The sequence below is a fragment of the Pristiophorus japonicus genome, chromosome 29 (genome assembly GCF_044704955.1).
Source record: "Pristiophorus japonicus isolate sPriJap1 chromosome 29, sPriJap1.hap1, whole genome shotgun sequence".
Classification (NCBI taxonomy): domain Eukaryota; kingdom Metazoa; phylum Chordata; class Chondrichthyes; family Pristiophoridae; genus Pristiophorus; species Pristiophorus japonicus.
In genome coordinates this window covers 2959479-2980616 of record NC_092005.1, presented here as the reverse complement: position 1 = coordinate 2980616, position 21138 = coordinate 2959479, and the positions used below count along the sequence as shown (strand labels likewise).

Sequence of the window (21138 nt, the reverse complement as noted above, 5' to 3'; positions counted from 1 at the left end):
TCTCAGCATAAGGAGTTCCTGGATTTGATCTCTCAGTGTCAGGGGTCCATGGATTTGATGTCTCAGTGTTAGGGGACCCTGGATTTGGTGTCTCAGTGTAAGGGGTTCCTGGATTTAATGCCTCAGAATAAGGGTTCCCTGGATTTGATGTCTCAGTGTAAGGGATCCATGGTTTTAAATTCTCAGTGTTAGGGCTCCCTGGATATGGTTTCTCAGTGTAAGGGGTCCCTGGATTTGATGCCTCTTTGTAAGAGTTCCCTGAATTTGATGTCTCAGTGTAAGGAGTCCCTGGATTTGGTGTCTCAGTGTAAGGGGTCCCTCGATTTGGTGTCTCAGTGTAAGGAGTCCCTGGATTTGATGCCTCAGTTTAACCGGTCCCTATATTTGATGCCTCAGTGTAAGGGGTCCATGGATTTGGTGTGCCTGGATTTGATGTCTCAGTGTAAGGGGTCCCTGGATTTGGTGTCTCAGTGTAAGTGGTCGCTGGATTTGATGTCTCAGTGTAATGGGTCGCTGGATTTGATGCCTCAGTGTCAGGGCTCCCTGGATTTGATGCCTCAGTGTAAGGAGTCCCTGGATTTGAAACCGCAGTGTAAGGGGTCCCTGGATTTGGTGCCTCAGTGTAAGGGGTCGCTGGATTTGATGCCTCAGAATAAGGGGTCCCTGGATTTGAAACCGCAGTGTAAGGGGTCCCTGGATTTGCTGCCTCTGTGTAAGGGGTCCCTGGATTTGAAGCCTCAGTGTAAGGGGTCCCTGGAATTGGTGTCTCACTGCAAGGGCTCCATGGATTTGATGTCTCAGTGCAAGGGGTCCCTGGATTTGATGCCTCAGTGCAAGGGGTCTGTGGATTTGATGCATCAGTTTAAGGTGTCCCGGGATTTGGTGCCGCAGTGCAAGGGGTCCCTGGATTTGATGCCTCATTGTAAGAGTTCCCTCGATTTGATGTCTCAGTGTAAGGGGTCCCTGGATTTGATACCTCAGTGTAAGTGGTGCCTGGATTTGATGCCTCAGTGTAAGTGGTCCTTGGATTTAGTGTCTCAGTGTAAGGGGTCCCTCGATTTGGTGTCTCAGTGTAAGGGGTCCCTGGATTTGATGCTTCAGTTTAAGGGGTCCTGGGATTTGGTGCCTCAGTGTAAGGGGTCCATGGACTTGGCGCCTCAGTGTAAGGGGTCCCTGGATTTGATGCCTCAGTGTAAGGGGTCCGTGGATTTGATGCCTCAGTGTAAGTGGTCCCTGGAATTTGGTGCCTCAGTGTAAGGGGTTCCTGGATTTGATACCGCAGTGGACGGGGTCCCTGGATTTGGTGTCTCAGTGTAATGGGTCCCAGGATTTGGTGTCTCAGTGTAAGGAGTCCCTGGATTTCATGCCTCAGTTTAAGGGTTCCGTGAATTTGATGCCTCAGTGTAAGGGGTCCCTGGATTTGGTGCCTCAGTGTAAGGGGTCCCTGGATTTGATGCCTCAGTTTAAGGGGTCTTGGGATTTGGTGCGGCAGTGTAAGGGGTCCCTGGATTTGATGTAACAGTGTAAGTGGTCCCTGGATTTGACGTCTCAGTGTAAGGGGTCCCTGGATTTGGTGTCTCTGTGCAAGGGGTCCCTGGATTTGATGCCTCAGTGTAAGGGGTCCCTGGATTTGGTGCCTCAGTGTAAGGGGTCCCTGGATTTGGTGTCTCAGTGTAAGGGGTCACTGGATTTGGTGTCTCAGTGTAAGTGGTCGCTGGATATGGTTTCTCAGTGTAAGGGGTCCCTGGATTTAGTGTCTCAGTGTAAGGGGTCCCTGGATTTAGTGTCTCAGTGTAAGAGGTCCCTCGATTTGGTGTCTCAGTGTAAGGAGTCCCTGGATTTCATGCCTCAGTTTAAGGGGTCCGTGGATTTGATGCCTCAGTGTAAGGGGTCACTGAATTTGGTGCCTCAGTTAAGGGGTCCCTGGATTTGGTGTGCCTGGATTTGGTGTCTCATTGTAAAAGGGTCACTGGATTTGGTGTCTCAGTGTAAGTGGTCACTGGATATGGTTTCTCAGTGTAAGGGGTCCCTGGATTTGGTGTCTCAGTGTAAGGGGCCCTGGATTTGATGTCTCAGTGAAAAGAGTCCCTGGATTTGGTGTCTCAGTGTAAGGGGTCCCTGGATTTGGTGTCTCAGTGTAAGTGGTCCCTGGATTTGATACCGCAGTGGAAAGGGTGCCTGGATTTGATTTCTCAGTGTTAGGCGTGCCTGGCTTTGATGCCTCAGTGTAATTGGTCCCTCGATTTGGTGCCTCAGTGTAAGGGGTCCGTGGATTTGATGCCTCAGTGAAAGTGCTCCCTGGATTTGATGTCTCAGTGTAAGGGGTCCCTGAATTTGATGCCTCAGTATAAGGGGTCTCTGGATTTGATGTCTCAGTGTAAGGGGTCCCTGGATATGATGCGTCAGTGTAAGGGGTCCGTGGATTTGGTGTCTCAGTTTAAGGGGTCTTTGGATTTGATGTCTCAGCATAAGGAGTTCCTGGATTTGATCTCTCAGTGTCAGGGGTCCATGGATTTGATGTCTCAGTGTTAGGGGACCCTGGATTTGGTGTCTCAGTGTAAGGGGTTCCTGGATTTAATGCCTCAGAATAAGGGTTCCCTGGATTTGATGTCTCAGTGTAAGGGATCCATGGTTTTAAATTCTCAGTGTTAGGGCTCCCTGGATATGGTTTCTCAGTGTAAGGGGTCCCTGGATTTGATGCCTCTTTGTAAGAGTTCCCTGAATTTGATGTCTCAGTGTAAGGAGTCCCTGGATTTGGTGTCTCAGTGTAAGGGGTCCCTCGATTTGGTGTCTCAGTGTAAGGAGTCCCTGGATTTGATGCCTCAGTTTAACCGGTCCCTATATTTGATGCCTCAGTGTAAGGGGTCCATGGATTTGGTGTGCCTGGATTTGATGTCTCAGTGTAAGGGGTCCCTGGATTTGGTGTCTCAGTGTAAGTGGTCGCTGGATTTGATGTCTCAGTGTAAGGGGTCCCTCGATTTGGTGTCTCAGTGTAAGGAGTCCCTGGATTTGATGCCTCAGTTTAACCGGTCCCTATATTTGATGCCTCAGTGTAAGGGGTCCATGGATTTGGTGTGCCTGGATTTGATGTCTCAGTGTAAGGGGTCCCTGGATTTGGTGTCTCAGTGTAATGGGTCGCTGGATTTGATGTCTCAGTGTAATGGGTCGCTGGATTTGATGCCTCAGTGTAAGGAGTCCCTGGATTTGAAACCGCAGTGTAAGGGGTCCCTGGATTTGGTGCCTCAGTGTAAGGGGTCGCAGGATTTGATGCCTCAGTGTAAGGGGTCCCTGGATTTGAAACCGCAGTGTAAGGTGTCCCTGGATTTGCTGCCTCTGTGTAAGGGGTCCCTGGATTTGAAGCCTCAGTGTAAGGGGTCCCTGGAATTGGTGTCTCACTGCAAGGGCTCCATGGATTTGATGTCTCAGTGCAAGGGGTCCCTGGATTTGATGCCTCAGTGCAAGGGGTCTGTGGATTTGATGCATCAGTTTAAGGTGTCCCGGGATTTGGTGCCGCAGTGTAAGGGGTCCCTGGATTTGATGCCTCATTGTAAGAGTTCCCTCGATTTGATGTCTCAGTGTAAGGGGTCCCTGGATTTGATACCTCAGTGTAAGTGGTGCCTGGATTTGATGCCTCAGTGTAAGTGGTCCTTGGATTTAGTGTCTCAGTGTAAGGGGTCCCTCGATTTGGTGTCTCAGTGTAAGGGGTCCCTGGATTTGATGCTTCAGTTTAAGGGGTCCTGGGATTTGGTGCCTCAGTGTAAGGGGTCCATGGACTTGGCGCCTCAGTGTAAGGGGTCCCTGGATTTGATGCCTCAGTGTAAGGGGTCCGTGGATTTGATGCCTCAGTGTAAGTGGTCCCTGGAATTTGGTGCCTCAGTGTAAGGGGTTCCTGTATTTGATACCGCAGTGGACGGGGTCCCTGGATTTGGTGTCTCAGTGTAATGGGTCCCAGGATTTGGTGTCTCAGTTTAAGGAGTCCCTGGATTTCATGCCTCAGTTTAAGGGTTCCGTGAATTTGATGCCTCAGTGTAAGGGGTCCCTGGATTTGGTGCCTCAGTGTAAGGGGTCCCTGGATTTGGTGTGCCTGGATTTGGTGTCTCATTGTAAATGGGTCACTGGATTTGGTGTCTCAGTGTAAGTAGTCGCTGGATATGGTTTCTCAGTGTAAGGGGTCCCTGGATTTGGTGTCTCAGTGTAAGGGGCCCTGGATTTGATACCGCAGTGGAAGGGGTTCCTGGATTTGAAGTCTCAGTGTTAGGGGTGCCTGGATTTGATGCCTCAGTGTAATTGGTCCCTCGATTTTGTGCCTCAGTGTAAGGGGTCCGTGGATTTGATGTCTCAGTGAAAAGAGTCCCTGGGTTTGGTGTCTTAGTGCAAGGGGTCCCTGGATTTGGTGTCTCAGTGTAAGTTGTCCCTGCATTTGGTGTCTCAGTGTGCGTGGTCCCTGGATTTGGTGTCTCAGTGTGCGTGGTCCCTGGATTTAATGTCTCAGAATAAGGAGTCCCTCGATTTGATGCCTCAGTATAAGGGGTCCCTAGATTTGATGCCTCAGTGTAAGGGGTCCCTAGATTTGATGCCTCAGTGAAAGTGCTCCCTGGATTTGATGTCTCAATGTAAGGGGTCCCTGAATTTGATGCATCAGTATATGTGGTCTCTGGATTTGATGTCTCAGTGTAAGGGGTCCCTGGATATGATGCGTCAGTGTAAGGGGTCTGTGGATTTGGTGTCTCAGTTTAAGGGGTCTTTGGATTTGATGTCTCAGCATAAGGAGTTCCTGGATTTGATCTCTCAGTGTAAGGGGTCCATGGATTTGATGTCTCAGTGTTAGGGGACCCTGGATTTGGTGTCTCAGTGTAAGGGGTTCCTGGATTTAATGCCTCAGAGTAAGGGGTCCCTCGATTTGATGTCTCAGTGTAAGGGGTCCATCGATTTGACGTCTCAGTGTTAGGGGTCCCTGGATTTGGTGTCTCAGTGTAAGGGGTCCCTGGATTTGGTGTCTCAGTGTAAGGGTTCCCTGGATTTGATGTCTCAGTGTAAGGGATCCATGGTTTTGATGCCTCAGTGTAAGGGCTCCCTCGATTTGGTGTCTCAGTGTAAGTGGTCGCTGGATATGGTTTCTCAGTGTAAGGGGTCCCTGGATTTGATGCCTCATTGTAAGAGGTCCCTGGATTTGATGTCTCAGTGTAATGGGTCGCTGGATTTGATGCCTCAGTGTCAGGGCTCCCTGGATTTGATGCCTCAGTGTAAGGAGTCCCTGGATTTGAAACCGCAGTGTAAGGGGTCCCTGGATTTGGTGCCTCAGTGTAAGGAATCGCTGGATTTGATGCCTCAGTGTAGGGGGTCCCTGGATTTGAAACCGCAGTGTAAGGGGACCCTGGATTTGGTGCCTCTGTGTAAGGGGTCCCTGGATTTGATGCCTCAGTGTAAGGGGTCCCTGGATTGGTGTCTCACTGCAAGTGCTCCATGGATTTGATGTGTCAGTGGAAGGGGTCCCTGGATTTGGTGCCTCAGTGTAAGGGGTCCCTGAATTTGATGCCTCAGTGCAAGGGGTCTGTGGATTTGATGCCTCAGTTTAAGGTGTCCCGGGATTTGGTGTCTCAGTGTAAGGAGTCCCTGGATTTCATGCCTCAGTTTAAGGGGTCCGTGGAATTGATGCCTCAGTGTAAGGGGTCACTGAATTTGGTGCCTCAGTTAAGGGGTCCCTGGATTTGGTGTGCCTGGATTTGGTGTCTCATTGTAAAAGGGTCACTGGATTTGGTGTCTCAGTGTAAGTGGTCACTGGATATGGTTTCTCAGTGTAAGGGGTCCCTGGATTTGGTGTCTCAGTGTAAGGGGCCCTGGATTTGATGTCTCAGTGAAAAGAGTCCCTGGATTTGGTGTCTCAGTGTAAGGGGTCCCTGGATTTGGTGTCTCAGTGTAAGTGGTCCCTGGATTTGATACCGCAGTGGAAAGGGTGCCTGGATTTGATTTCTCAGTGTTAGGCGTGCCTGGCTTTGATGCCTCAGTGTAATTGGTCCCTCGATTTGGTGCCTCAGTGTAAGGGGTCCGTGGATTTGATGCCTCAGTGAAAGTGCTCCCTGGATTTGATGTCTCAGTGTAAGGGGTCCCTGAATTTGATGCCTCAGTATAAGGGGTCTCTGGATTTGATGTCTCAGTGTAAGGGGTCCCTGGATATGATGCGTCAGTGTAAGGGGTCCGTGGATTTGGTGTCTCAGTTTAAGGGGTCTTTGGATTTGATGTCTCAGCATAAGGAGTTCCTGGATTTGATCTCTCAGTGTCAGGGGTCCATGGATTTGATGTCTCAGTGTTAGGGGACCTTGGATTTGGTGTCTCAGTGTAAGGGGTTCCTGGATTTAATGCCTCAGAATAAGGGTTCCCTGGATTTGATGTCTCAGTGTAAGGGATCCATGGTTTTAAATTCTCAGTGTTAGGGCTCCCTGGATATGGTTTCTCAGTGTAAGGGGTCCCTGGATTTGATGCCTCTTTGTAAGAGTTCCCTGAATTTGATGTCTCAGTGTAAGGAGTCCCTGGATTTGGTGTCTCAGTGTAAGGGGTCCCTCGATTTGGTATCTCAGTGTAAGGAGTCCCTGGATTTGATGCCTCAGTTTAACCGGTCCCTATATTTGATGCCTCAGTGTAAGGGGTCCATGGATTTGGTGTGCCTGGATTTGATGTCTCAGTGTAAGGGGTCCCTGGATTTGGTGTCTCAGTGTAAGTGGTCGCTGGATTTGATGTCTCAGTGTAATGGGTCGCTGGATTTGATGCCTCAGTGTCAGGGCTCCCTGGATTTGATGCCTCAGTGTAAGGAGTCCCTGGATTTGAAACCGCAGTGTAAGGGGTCCCTGGATTTGGTGCCTCAGTGTAAGGGGTCGCTGGATTTGATGCCTCAGAATAAGGGGTCCCTGGATTTGAAACCGCAGTGTAAGGGGTCCCTGGATTTGCTGCCTCTGTGTAAGGGGTCCCTGGATTTGATGCCTCAGAATAAGGGGTCCCTGGATTTGAAACCGCAGTGTAAGGGGTCCCTGGATTTGCTGCCTCTGTGTAAGGGGTCCCTGGATTTGAAGCCTCAGTGTAAGGGGTCCCTGGAATTGGTGTCTCACTGCAAGGGCTCCATGGATTTGATGTCTCAGTGCAAGGGGTCCCTGGATTTGATGCCTCAGTGCAAGGGGTCTGTGGATTTGATGCATCAGTTTAAGGTGTCCCGGGATTTGGTGCCGCAGTGTAAGGGGTCCCTGGATTTGATGCCTCATTGTAAGAGTTCCCTCGATTTGATGTCTCAGTGTAAGGGGTCCCTGGATTTGATACCTCAGTGTAAGTGGTGCCTGGATTTGATGCCTCAGTGTAAGTGGTCCTTGGATTTAGTGTCTCAGTGTAAGGGGTCCCTCGATTTGGTGTCTCAGTGTAAGGGGTCCCTGGATTTGATGCTTCAGTTTAAGGGGTCCTGGGATTTGGTGCCTCAGTGTAAGGGGTCCATGGACTTGGCGCCTCAGTTTAAGGGGTCCCTGGATTTGGTGCCTCAGTGTAAGGGGTCACTGGATTTGATGCCCCAGTGTTAGGGGTCCTTGGATTTGGTGTCTCACTGCAAGGGCTCCGTGGATTTGATGTCTCAGTGTAAGGGGTCCCTGGATTTGATGCCTCAGTGCAAATGGTCTGTGGATTTGATGCCTCAGTTTAAGGGGTCCCGGGGTTTTGTTCCGCAGTGTAAGGGGTCCCTGGATTTGAAGCCTCATTGTAAGAGTTCCCTGGATTTGATGTCTCAGTGTAAGGGGTCCCTGGATTTGATGCCTCAGTGTAAGGGGTCCGTGGATTTGATGCCTCAGTGTAAGTGGTCCCTGGAATTTGGTGCCTCAGTGTAAGGGGTTCCTGGATTTGATACCGCAGTGGACGGGGTCCCTGGATTTGGTGTCTCATTGTAATGGGTCCCAGGATTTGGTGTCTCAGTGTAAGGAGTCCCTGGATTTCATGCCTCAGTTTAAGGGTTCCGTGAATTTGATGCCTCAGTGTAAGGGGTCCCTGGATTTGGTGTGCCTGGATTTGGTGTCTCATTGTAAATGGGTCACTGGATTTGGTGTCTCAGTGTAAGTAGTCGCTGGATATGGTTTCTCAGTGTAAGGGGTCCCTGGATTTGGTGTCTCAGTGTAAGGGGCCCTGGATTTGATACCGCAGTGGAAGGGGTTCCTGGATTTGAAGTCTCAGTGTTAGGGGTGCCTGGATTTGATGCCTCAGTGTAATTGGTCCCTCGATTTTGTGCCTCAGTGTAAGGGGTCCGTGGATTTGATGTCTCAGTGAAAAGAGTGCCTGGGTTTGGTGTCTTAGTGCAACGGGTCCCTGGATTTGGTGTCTCAGTGTAAGTTGTCCCTGCATTTGGTGTCTCAGTGTGCGTGGTCCCTGGATTTGGTGTCTCAGTGTGCGTGGTCCCTGGATTTAATGTCTCAGAATAAGGAGTCCCTCGATTTGATGCCTCAGTATAAGGGGTCCCTAGATTTGATGCCTCAGTGTAAGGGGTCCCTAGATTTGATGCCTCAGTGAAAGTGCTCCCTGGATTTGATGTCTCAATGTAAGGGGTCCCTGAATTTGATGCATCAGTATATGTGGTCTCTGGATTTGATGTCTCAGTGTAAGGGGTCCCTGGATATGATGCGTCAGTGTAAGGGGTCCCTGGATTTGAAACCGCAGTGTAAGGGGTCCCTGGATTTGCTGCCTCTGTGTAAGGGGTCCCTGGATTTGAAGCCTCAGTGTAAGGGGTCCCTGGAATTGGTGTCTCACTGCAAGGGCTCCATGGATTTGATGTCTCAGTGCAAGGGGTCCCTGGATTTGATGCCTCAGTGCAAGGGGTCTGTGGATTTGATGCATCAGTTTAAGGTGTCCCGGGATTTGGTGCCGCAGTGTAAGGGGTCCCTGGATTTGATGCCTCATTGTAAGAGTTCCCTCGATTTGATGTCTCAGTGTAAGGGGTCCCTGGATTTGATACCTCAGTGTAAGTGGTGCCTGGATTTGATGCCTCAGTGTAAGTGGTCCTTGGATTTAGTGTCTCAGTGTAAGGGGTCCCTCGATTTGGTGTCTCAGTGTAAGGGGTCCCTGGATTTGATGCCTCAGTGTAAGGGGTCCCTAGATTTGATGCCTCAGTGAAAGTGCTCCCTGGATTTGATGTCTCAATGTAAGGGGTCCCTGAATTTGATGCATCAGTATATGTGGTCTCTGGATTTGATGTCTCAGTGTAAGGGGTCCCTGGATATGATGCGTCAGTGTAAGGGGTCTGTGGATTTGGTGTCTCAGTTTAAGGGGTCTTTGGATTTGATGTCTCAGCATAAGGAGTTCCTGGATTTGATCTCTCAGTGTAAGGGGTCCATGGATTTGATGTCTCAGTGTTAGGGGACCCTGGATTTGGTGTCTCAGTGTAAGGGGTTCCTGGATTTAATGCCTCAGAGTAAGGGGTCCCTCGATTTGATGTCTCAGTGTAAGGGGTCCATCGATTTGACGTCTCAGTGTTAGGGGTCCCTGGATTTGGTGTCTCAGTGTAAGGGGTCCCTGGATTTGGTGTCTCAGTGTAAGGGTTCCCTGGATTTGATGTCTCAGTGTAAGGGATCCATGGTTTTGAATTCTCAGTGTTAGGGGTCCCTGGATATGGTTTCTCAGTGTAAGGGGTCCCTGGATTTGATGCCTCTTTGTAAGAGGTCCCTGAATTTGATGTCTCAGTGTAAGGAGTCCCTGGATTTGGTGACTCAGTGTAAGGGGTCCCTTTATTTTGTGCCTCAGTGTCAGGGGTGCCTGGATTTGATGCCTCAGTGTAAGTGATCCTTGGATTTAGTGTCTCAGTGTAAGGGCTCCCTCGATTTGGTGTCTCAGTGTAAGTGGTCGCTGGATATGGTTTCTCAGTGTAAGGGGTCCCTGGATTTGATGCCTCATTGTAAGAGGTCCCTGGATTTGATGTCTCAGTGTAATGGGTCGCTGGATTTGATGCCTCAGTGTCAGGGCTCCCTGGATTTGATGCCTCAGTGTAAGGAGTCCCTGGATTTTAAACCGCAGTGTAAGGGGTCCCTGGATTTGGTGCCTCAGTGTAAGGGGTCGCTGGATTTGATGCCTCAGTGTAGGGGGTCCCTGGATTTGAAACCGCAGTGTAAGGGGACCCTGGATTTGGTGCCTCTGTGTAAGGGGTCCCTGGATTTGATGCCTCAGTGTAAGGGGTCCCTGGATTGGTGTCTCACTGCAAGTGCTCCATGGATTTGATGTGTCAGTGGAAGGTGTCCCTGGATTTGGTGCCTCAGTGTAAGGGGTCCCTGAATTTGATGCCTCAGTGCAAGGGGTCTGTGGATTTGATGCCTCAGTTTAAGGTGTCCCGGGATTTGGTGCCGCAGTGTAAGGGGTCTGTAAGGGGTCCCTGGATTTGATACCTCAGTGTAAGGGGTGCCTGGATTTGATGCCTCATTGTAAGGGTTCACTGGATTTGATGTGTCAGTGGAAGGGGTCCCTGGATTTGGTGCCTCAGTGTAAGGGGTCCCTGGATTTGGTGTCTCAGTGTAAGGGGTCCCTGGATTTGGTGTCTCAGTGTAAGGGGTCCCTGGATTTGGTGTCTCAGTGTAAGTGGTCGCTGGATTTGATGCCTCATTGTAAGAGGTCCCTGGATTTGATGTCTCAGTGTAAAGGGTCGCTGGATTTGATGCCTCAGTGTCAGGGCTCCCTGGATTTGATGCCTCAGTTTAAGGTGTCCCGGGATTTGGTGCCGCAGTGCAAGGGGTCCCTGGATTTGACGCCTCATTGTAAGAGTTCCCTGGATTTGATGTCTCAGTGTAAGGGGTCCCTGGATTTGACACCTCAGTGTAAGGGGTGCCTGGATTTGATGCCTCAGTGTAAGTGGTCCTTGGATTTAGTGTCTCAGTGTAAGGGGTCCCTCGATTTGGTGTCTCAGTGTAAGGAGTCCCTTGATTTGATGCGTCAGTTTAAGGGGTCCCTGGATTTGATGCCTCAGTTTAAGGGGTCCTGGGATTTGGTGCCTCAGTGTAAGGGGTCCATGGACTTGGAGCCTCAGTGTAAGGGGTCCCTGGATGTGGTGTCTCAGTGTAAGGGGTCCCTGGATTTGGTGCCTCAGTGCAAGGGGTCCCTGGATTTGATGCCTCAGTGTAAGTGGTCCCTGGATTTGGTGCCTCAGTGTAAGGGGTCCCTGGATTTGATGCCCCAGTGTAAGGGGTCCCTGGATTTGGTGTCTCACTGCAAGGGTTCCAGGATTTGGTGCCTCAGAGTAAGGGGTCCGTGGATTTGATGTCTCAGTGAAAAGAGTCCCTGGATTTGGTGTCTCAGTGTAAGGGGTCCCTGGATTTGGTGTCTCAGTGTAAGGGTTCCCTGGATTTGATGTCTCAGTGTAAGGGGTCCATCAATTTGAATTATCAGTGTTGGGGTCCCTGGATATGGTTTCTCAGTGTAAGGGGTCCCTGGATTTGATGCCTCATTGTAAGAGGTCCCTGAATTTGATGTCTCAGTTTAAGGGGTCCCTGGATTTGGTGTCTCTGTGCAAGGGGTCCCTGGATTTGATGCCTCAGTGCAAGGGGTCCCTATATTTGATGCCTCAGTGTAAGGGGTCCATGGATTTGGTGTGCCTGGATTTGGTGCCTCAGTGTAAGGGGTCCCTGGACTTGATGCCTCAGTGCAATTGGTCCCTCGATTTGGTGCCTCAGTGTAAGGGGTCCGTGGATTTGATGTCTCAGTGAAAAGAGTCCCTGGATTTGGTGTCTCAGTGCAAGGGGTCCCTGGATTTGGTGTCTCAGTGTAAGTTGTCCCTGCATTTGATGTCTCAGTGTAAGGGGTTCCTGGATTTGATGTCTCAGTGTAAGGGGTTCCTGGATTTGATGCCTCAGTGTAATTGGTCCCTCGATTTGGTGCCTCAGTGTAAGGGGTCCGTGGATTTGATGTCTCAGTGAAAAGAGTCCCTGGATTTGGTGTCTCAGTGCAAGGGGTCCCTGGATTTGGTGTCTCAGTGTAAGTTGTCCCTGCATTTGATGTCTCAGTGGAAGGGGATCCTGGATTTGATGTCTCAGTGAAAAGAGTCCCTGGATTTGGTGTCTCAGTGTAAGGGGTCCCTGGATTTGGTGTCTCAGTGTAAGGGTTCCCTAGATTTGATGTCTCAGTGTAAGGGGTCCATCAATTTGAATTATCAGTGTTGGGGTCCCTGGATATGGTTTCTCAGTGTAAGGGGTCCCTGGATTTGATGCCTCATTGTAAGAGGTCCCTGAATTTGATGTCTCAGTTTAAGGGGTCCCTGGATTTGGTGTCTCTGTGCAAGGGGTCCCTGGATTTGATGCCTCAGTGCAAGGGGTCCCTATATTTGATGCCTCAGTGTAAGGGGTCCATGGATTTGGTGTGCCTGGATTTGGTGCCTCAGTGTAAGGGGTCCCTGGACTTGATGCCTCAGTGCAATTGGTCCCTCGATTTGGTGCCTCAGTGTAAGGGGTCCGTGGATTTGATGTCTCAGTGAAAAGAGTCCCTGGATTTGGTGTCTCAGTGCAAGGGGTCCCTGGATTTGGTGTCTCAGTGTAAGTTGTCCCTGCATTTGATGTCTCAGTGTAAGGGGTTCCTGGATTTGATGTCTCAGTGTAATGGGTTCCTGGATTTGATGTCTCAGTGAAAAGAGTCCCTGGATTTGGTGTCTCAGTGTAAGGGTTCCCTGGATTTGATGTCTCAGTGCAAGGGTTTCTTCGATTTGAATTCTCAGTGTTAGGGGTCCCTGGATATGGTTTCTCAGTGTAAGGGGTCCCTGGATTTGATGCCTCATTGTAAGAGGTCCCTGAATTTCATGTCTCAGTGTAAGGAGTCCCTGGATTTGGTGTCTCAGTGTAAGGGGTCCCTTGATTTTGTGCCTCAGTGTAAGGGGTGCCTGGATTTGATGCCTCAGTGTAAGTGGTCCTTGGATTTGATACCTCAGTGTAAGGGTTCCCTCGATTTGGTGTCTCAGTGTAAGGAGTCCCTTGATTTGATGCGTCAGTTTAAGGGGTCCCTGGATTTGATGCCTCAGTTTAAGGGGTCCTGGGATTTGGTGCGGCAGTGTAAGGGGTCCCTGGATTTGGTGTCTCAGTGTAAGTGGTCCCTGGATTTGATGTCTCAGTGTAAGGGGTCCGTGGATTTGTTGTCTCTGTGCAAGGGGTCCCTATATTTGATGCCTCAGTGTAAGGGGTCCCTGGATTTGGTGTCTCACTGCAAGGGCTCCATGGATTTGATGTCTCAGTGCAAGGGGTCCCTGGATTTGATGCCTCAGTGCAAATGGTCTGTGGATTTGATGCCTCAGTTTAAGGGATCCCGGTGTTTTGTGCCGCAGTGTAAGGGGTCCCTGGATTTGATGCCTCAGTGTAAGTGGTCCCTGGATTTGACGTCTCAGTGTAAGGGGTCCCTGGATTTGGTGTCTCTGTGCAAGGGGTCCCTGGATTTGATGCCTCAGTGTAAGGGGTCCCTGGATTTGGTGCCTCAGTGTAAGGGGTCCCTGGATTTGATGCCTCAGTTTAAGGGGTCTTGGGATTTGGTGCGGCAGTGTAAGGGGTCCCTGGATTTGATGTAACAGTGTAAGTGGTCCCTGGATTTGACGTCTCAGTGTAAGGGGTCCCTGGATTTGGTGTCTCTGTGCAAGGGGTCCCTGGATTTGATGCCTCAGTGTAAGGGGTCCCTGGATTTGGTGCCTCAGTGTAAGGGGTCCCTGGATTTGGTGTCTCAGTGTAAGGGGTCCCTGGATTTGGTGTCTCAGTGTAAGTGGTCGCTGGATATGGTTTCTCAGTGTAAGGGGTCCCTGGATTTAGTGTCTCAGTGTAAGGGGTCCCTGGATTTAGTGTCTCAGTGTAAGGGGTCCCTCGATTTGGTGTCTCAGTGTAAGGAGTCCCTGGATTTCATGCCTCAGTTTAAGGGGTCCGTGGATTTGATGCCTCAGTGTAAGGGGTCACTGAATTTGGTGCCTCAGTTAAGGGGTCCCTGGATTTGGTGTGACTGGATTTGGTGTCTCATTGTAAAAGGGTCACTGGATTTGGTGTCTCAGTGTAAGTGGTCACTGGATATGGTTTCTCAGTGTAAGGGGTCCCTGGATTTGGTGTCTCAGTGTAAGGGGTCCCTGGATTTGGTGTCTCAGTGTTAGGCGTGCCTGGCTTTGATGCCTCAGTGTAATTGGTCCCTCGATTTGGTGCCTCAGTGTAAGGGGTCCGTGGATTTGATGCCTCAGTGAAAGTGCTCCCTGGATTTGATGTCTCAGTGTAAGGGGTCCCTGAATTTGATGCCTCAGTATAAGGGGTCTCTGGATTTGATGTCTCAGTGTAAGGGGTCCCTGGATATGATGCGTCAGTGTAAGGGGTCCGTGGATTTGGTGTCTCAGTTTAAGGGGTCTTTGGATTTGATGTCTCAGCATAAGGAGTTCCTGGATTTGATCTCTCAGTGTCAGGGGTCCATGGATTTGATGTCTCAGTGTTAGGGGACCCTGGATTTGGTGTCTCAGTGTAAGGGGTTCCTGGATTTAATGCCTCAGAATAAGGGTTCCCTGGATTTGATGTCTCAGTGTAAGGGATCCATGGTTTTAAATTCTCAGTGTTAGGGCTCCCTGGATATGGTTTCTCAGTGTAAGGGGTCCCTGGATTTGATGCCTCTTTGTAAGAGTTCCCTGAATTTGATGTCTCAGTGTAAGGAGTCCCTGGATTTGGTGTCTCAGTGTAAGGGGTCCCTCGATTTGGTGTCTCAGTGTAAGGAGTCCCTGGATTTGATGCCTCAGTTTAACCGGTCCCTATATTTGATGCCTCAGTGTAAGGGGTCCATGGATTTGGTGTGCCTGGATTTGATGTCTCAGTGTAAGGGGTCCCTGGATTTGGTGTCTCAGTGTAAGTGGTCGCTGGATTTGATGTCTCAGTGTAATGGGTCGCTGGATTTGATGCCTCAGTGTCAGGGCTCCCTGGATTTGATGCCTCAGTGTAAGGAGTCCCTGGATTTGAAACCGCAGTGTAAGGGGTCCCTGGATTTGGTGCCTCAGTGTAAGGGGTCGCTGGATTTGATGCCTCAGAATAAGGGGTCCCTGGATTTGAAACCACAGTGTAAGGGGTCCCTGGATTTGCTGCCTCTGTGTAAGGGGTCCCTGGATTTGAAGCCTCAGTGTAAGGGGTCCCTGGAATTGGTGTCTCACTGCAAGGGCTCCATGGATTTGATGTCTCAGTGCAAGGGGTCCCTGGATTTGATGCCTCAGTGCAAGGGGTCTGTGGATTTGATGCATCAGTTTAAGGTGTCCCGGGATTTGGTGCCGCAGTGTAAGGGGTCCCTGGATTTGATGCCTCATTGTAAGAGTTCCCTCGATTTGATGTCTCAGTGTAAGGGGTCCCTGGATTTGATACCTCAGTGTAAGTGGTGCCTGGATTTGATGCCTCAGTGTAAGTGGTCCTTGGATTTAGTGTCTCAGTGTAAGGGGTCCCTCGATTTGGTGTCTCAGTGTAAGGGGTCCCTGGATTTGATGCTTCAGTTTAAGGGGTCCTGGGATTTGGTGCCTCAGTGTAAGGGGTCCATGGACTTGGCGCCTCAGTTTAAGGGGTCCCTGGATTTGGTGCCTCAGTGTAAGGGGTCACTGGATTTGATGCCCCAGTGTTAGGGGTCCTTGGATTTGGTGTCTCACTGCAAGGGCTCCGTGGATTTGATGTCTCAGTGTAAGGGGTCCCTGGATTTGATGCCTCAGTGCAAATGGTCTGTGAATTTGATGCCTCAGTTTAAGGGGTCCCGGGGTTTTGTTCCGCAGTGTAAGGGGTCCCTGGATTTGAAGCCTCATTGTAAGAGTTCCCTGGATTTGATGTCTCAGTGTAAGGGGTCCCTGGATTTGATGCCTCAGTGTAAGGGGTCCGTGGATTTGATGCCTCAGTGTATGTGGTCCCTGGAATTTGGTGCCTCAGTGTAAGGGGTTCCTGGATTTGATACCGCAGTGGACGGGGTCCCTGGATTTGGTGTCTCAGTGTAATGGGTCCCAGGATTTGGTGTCTCAGTGTAAGGAGTCCCTGGATTTCATGCCTCAGTTTAAGGGTTCCGTGAATTTGATGCCTCAGTGTAAGGGGTCCCTGGATTTGGTGTGCCTGGATTTGGTGTCTCATTGTAAATGGGTCACTGGATTTGGTGTCTCAGTGTAAGTAGTCGCTGGATATGGTTTCTCAGTGTAAGGGGCCCTGGATTTGATACCGCAGTGGAAGGGGTTCCTGGATTTGAAGTCTCAGTGTTAGGGGTGCCTGGATTTGATGCCTCAGTGTAATTGGTCCCTCGATTTTGTGCCTCAGTGTAAGGGGTCCGTGGATTTGATGTCTCAGTGAAAAGAGTGCCTGGGTTTGGTGTCTTAGTGCAACGGGTCCCTGGATTTGGTGTCTCAGTGTAAGTTGTCCCTGCATTTGGTGTCTCAGTGTGCGTGGTCCCTGGATTTGGTGTCTCAGTGTGCGTGGTCCCTGGATTTAATGTCTCAGAATAAGGAGTCCCTCGATTTGATGCCTCAGTATAAGGGGTCCCTAGATTTGATGCCTCAGTGTAAGGGGTCCCTAGATTTGATGCCTCAGTGAAAGTGCTCCCTGGATTTGATGTCTCAATGTAAGGGGTCCCTGGATTTGATGTCTCAGTGTAAGGGGTCCCTGGATATGATGCGTCAGTGTAAGGGGTCTGTGGATTTGGTGTCTCCGTTTTAAGGGTCTTTGGATTTGATGTCTCAGCATAAGGAGTTCCTGGATTTGATCTCTCAGTGTAAGGGGTCCATGGATTTGATGTCTCAGTGTTAGGGGACCCTGGATTTGGTGTCTCAGTGTAAGGGGTTCCTGGATTTAATGCCTCAGAGTAAGGGGTCCCTCGATTTGATGTCTCAGTGTAAGGGGTCCATCGATTTGACGTCTCAGTGTTAGGGGTCCCTGGATTTGGTGTCTCAGTGTAAGGGGTCCCTGGATTTGGTGTCTCAGTGTAAGGGTTCCCTGGATTTGATGTCTCAGTGTAAGGGATCCATGGTTTTGAATTCTCAGTGTAAGTGGTCGCTGGATATGGTTTCTCAGTGTAAGGGGTCCCTGGATTTGATGCCTCATTGTAAGAGGTCCCTGGATTTGATGTCTCAGTGTAATGGGTCGCTGGATTTGATGCCTCAGTGTCAGGGCTCCCTGGATTTGATGCCTCAGTGTAAGGAGTCCCTGGATTTGAAACCGCAGTGTAAGGGGTCCCTGGATTTGGTGCCTCAGTGTAAGGGGTCGCTGGATTTGATGCGTCAGTGTAGGGGGTCCCTGGAATTGAAACCGCAGTGTAAGGGGACCCTGGATTTGGTGCCTCTGTGTAAGGGGTCCCTGGATTTGGTGCCTCAGTGTAAGGGGTCCCTGAATTTGATGCCTCAGTGCAAGGGGTCTGTGGATTTGATGCCTCAGTTTAAGGTGTCCCGGGATTTGGTGCCGCAGTGTAAGGGGTCTGTAAGGGGTCCCTGGATTTGATACCTCAGTGTAAGGGGTGCCTGGATTTGATGCCTCATTGTAAGGGTTCACTGGATTTGATGTGTCAGTGGAAGGGGACCCTGGATTTGGTGCCTCAGTGTAAGGGGTCCCTGAATTTGATACCGCAGTGGAATGGGTTCCAGGATTTGGTGCCTCAGTGCAAGGGGTCCCTGGATTTGGTGTCTCAGTGTAAGGGGTCCCTGGATTTGGTGTCTCAGTGTAAGTGGTCGCTGGATTTGATGCCTCATTGTAAGAGGTCCCTGGATTTGATGTCTCAGTGTAAAGGGTCGCTGGATTTGATGCCTCAGTGTCAGGGCTCCCTGGATTTGATGCCTCAGTTTAAGGTGTCCCGGGATTTGGTGCCGCAGTGCAAGGGGTCCCTGGATTTGACGCCTCATTGTAAGAGTTCCCTGGATTTGATGCCTCAGTGTAAGTGGTCCTTGGATTTAGTGTCTCAGTGTAAGGGGTCCCTCGATTTGGTGTCTCAGTGTAAGGAGTCCCTTGATTTGATGCGTCAGTTTAAGGGGTCCCTGGATTTGATGCCTCAGTTTAAGGGGTCCTGGGATTTGGTGCCTCAGTGTAAGGGGTCCATGGACTTGGCGCCTCAGTGTAAGGGGTCCCTGGATGTGGTGTCTCAGTGTAAGGGGTCCCTGGATTTGGTGCCTCAGTGTAAGGGGTCCCTGGATTTGATGCCTCAGTGTAAGTGGTCCCTGGATTTGGTGCCTCAGTGTAAGGGGTCCCTGGATTTGATGCCCCAGTGTAAGGGGTCCCTGGATTTGGTGTCTCACTGCAAGGGCTCCATGGATTTGATGTCTCAGTGTAAGGGGTCCCTTGATTTGATGCCTCAGTACAAATGGTCTGTGGATTTGATGCCTCAGTTTAAGGGTTCCCGGGGTTTTGTGCCGCAGTGCAAGGGGTCCCTGGATTTGAAGCCTCATTGTAAGATTTGCCTGGATTTGATGTCTCAGTGTAAGGGGTCCCTGGATTTGATGCCTCAGTGTAAGTGGTCCCAGGAATTTGGTGCCTCAGTGTAAGGGGTTCCTGGATTTGATACCGCAGTGGACGGGGTCCCTGGATTTGGTGCCTCCGGGCAAGGGGTGCCTGGATTTGGTGTCTCAGTGTAAGTGGTCCCTGGATTTGATGCCTCAGTGCAAGGAGTCCCTGGATTTGATGCCTCAGTGTGAGTGGTCCCTTGATTTGATGCCTCAGTATAAGGGGTCCCTGCATTTGATGCCTCAGTGTAAGGGGTCCCTGGATTTGGTGTCTCAGTGTAAGGGGTCCCTGGATTTGATGCCTCAGTTTAAGGGGTCCTGGGATTTGGTGAGGCAGTGTAAGGGGTCCCTGGATTTGATGTAACAGTGTAAGTGCTCCCTGGATTTGACGTCTCAGTGTAAGGGGTTCCTGGATTTGGTGCCTCTGTGCAAGGGGTCCCTGGATTTGATGCCTCAGTGTAAGGGGTCCCTGGATTTGGTGCCTCAGTGTAAGGGGTCCCTGGATTTGGTGTCTCAGTGTAAGGGGTCACTGGATTTGGTGTCTCAGTGTAAGTGGTCGCTGGATATGGTTTCTCAGTGTAAGGGGTCCCTGGATTTCGTGTCTCAGTGTAAGGGGTCCCTCGATTTGGTGTCTCAGTGTAAGGAGTCCCTGGATTTCATGCCTCAGTTTAAGGGGTCCGTGGATTTGATGCCTCAGTGTAAGGGGTCCCTGGATTTGGTGCCTCAGTGTAAGGGTTCCCTGGATTTGGTGTGCCTGGATTTGGTGTCTCATTGTAAAAGGGTCACTGGATTTGGTGTCTCAGTGTAAGTGGTCGCTGGATATGGTTTCTCAGTGTAAGGGGTCCCTGGATTTGGTGTCTCAGTGTAAGGGGCCCTGGATTTGATACCGCAGTGGAAGGGGTTCCTGGATTTGATGTCTCAGTGTTAGGGGTGCCTGGATTTGATGCCTCAGTGTAATTGGTCCCTCGATTTGGTGCCTCAGTGTAAGGGGTCCGTGGATTTGATGTCTCAGTGAAAAGAGTCCCTGGGTTTGGTGTCTCAGTGCAAGGGCTCCCTGGATTTGGTGTCTCAGTGTAAGTTGTCCCTGCATTTGGTGTCTCAGTGTAAGTTGTCCCTGCATTTGGTGTCTCAGTGTGCGTGGTCCCTGGATTTAATGTCTCAGAATGAGGAGTCCCTCGATTTGATGCCTCAGTATAAGGGGTCCCTAGATTTGATGCCTCAGTGAAAGTGCTCCCTAGATTTGATGTCTTAGTGTAAGGGGTCCCTGAATTTGATGCATCAGTATAAGGGGTCTCTGCATTTGATGTCTCAGTGTAAGGGGTCTGTGGATTTGGTGTCTCAGTTTAAGGGGTCTTTGGATTTGATGTCTCAGCATAAGGAGTTCCTGGATTTGATCTCTCAGTGTAAGGGGTCCCTGGATTTGGTGTCTCAGTGTAAGGGGTCCCTGGATTTGGTGTCTCAGTGTAAGGGTTCCCTGATTTGATGTCTCAGTGTAAGGGATCCATGGTTTTGAATTCTCAGTGTTAGGGGTCCCTGGATATGGTTTCTCAGTGTAAGCGGTCCCTGAATTTGATGCCTCTTTGTAAGAGGTCCCTGAATTTGATGTCTCAGTGTAAGGAGTCCCTGGATTTGGTGTCTCAGTGTAAGGGGTCCCTGGATTTGGTGTCTCAGTGTAAGTGGTCGCTGGATATGGTTTCTCAGTGTAAGGGGTCCCTGGATTTGATGCCTCATTGTAAGAGGTCCCTGGATTTGATGTCTCAGTGTAATGGGTCGCTGGATTTGATGCCTCAGTGTTAGGGCTCCCTGGATTTGATGCCTCAGTGTAAGGGGTCACTGGATTTGATGCTTCAGTGTAGGGGGTCCCTGGATTTGAAACCGCAGTGTAAGGGATCCCGGGATTTGGTGCCGCAGTGTAAGGGGTCCCTGGATTTGATACCTCAGTGTAAGGGGTGCCTGGATTTGATGCCTCAGTTTAAGGGGTCCTGGGATTTGGTGCCTCAGTGTAAGGGGTCCATGGACTTGGCGCCTCAGCGTAAGGGGTCCCTGGATTTTGTGCCTCAGTGTAAGGGGTCCCTGGATTTGATGGTGAGAAATCCGAGCTGTCGTAATAAAGTAACTCAGCTGTTACTTTACCAAGATGGCCGCGCATGCGCTTTGCTACTCACTGAACCAAGATGGCGGAGAACTGAGCCTGCCTTCCTGTACAAAGATGGCCGCCGTTACCCTGGGCCTGTGATCGGGAGAAAGCCTCGAGGCTGCAGTCGCCGATATTCCGGTTGTTATTCCGGGCTTCCGGCGGGCACCAGTTGTTTATGAAGCCAACCCGGCTCCCCGCTGATCCATTACTCACCTCCGCCCCGCTGAAATTGAGCTGTTTTGCGGAACAGATAATCACCATGTCCGCGCCACCATTGCACGCACCGCGCATGCTTCCAAACACAGCCAGGTCTCGCGCCTGCGCACTGGGTCTCTGGGGGATGGCACATCCTCCGTCGCGGGGAATGCTGGGTAAATACCAAAGACCACGTGAGAGAACGGGACAAAATTTACTGGGCTCCCATTGGGCACTGAACCATGTTCATTCTGGCACTTCGACTTTGTTTCTGCTGCTCTGAATAACCCTGTACCTGAGCTGGAGATTAATGTTCTGTCTCAATATTGAATAAATCAGCTTGTTTCAAACCCCGGGTGTCCAATATTTCATTTCTCCAGAA

General features: G+C 50.4%; 1 protein-coding gene across 1 annotated transcript in view; it reads right to left on the bottom strand.

Annotated features, from left to right (window-relative positions):
* The window catches only part of LOC139239976 (zinc finger protein 436-like), a 67367-nt gene extending 46671 nt beyond the window's left edge, over nt 1–20696 (bottom strand). The window contains exon 1 of the mRNA XM_070868431.1: nt 20590–20696. The gene's annotated coding sequence lies outside the window, so the exon portion shown is untranslated. The remainder of the gene's footprint in view (nt 1–20589) is intronic.
* Between the last annotated feature and the right edge of the window lie 442 nt (nt 20697–21138).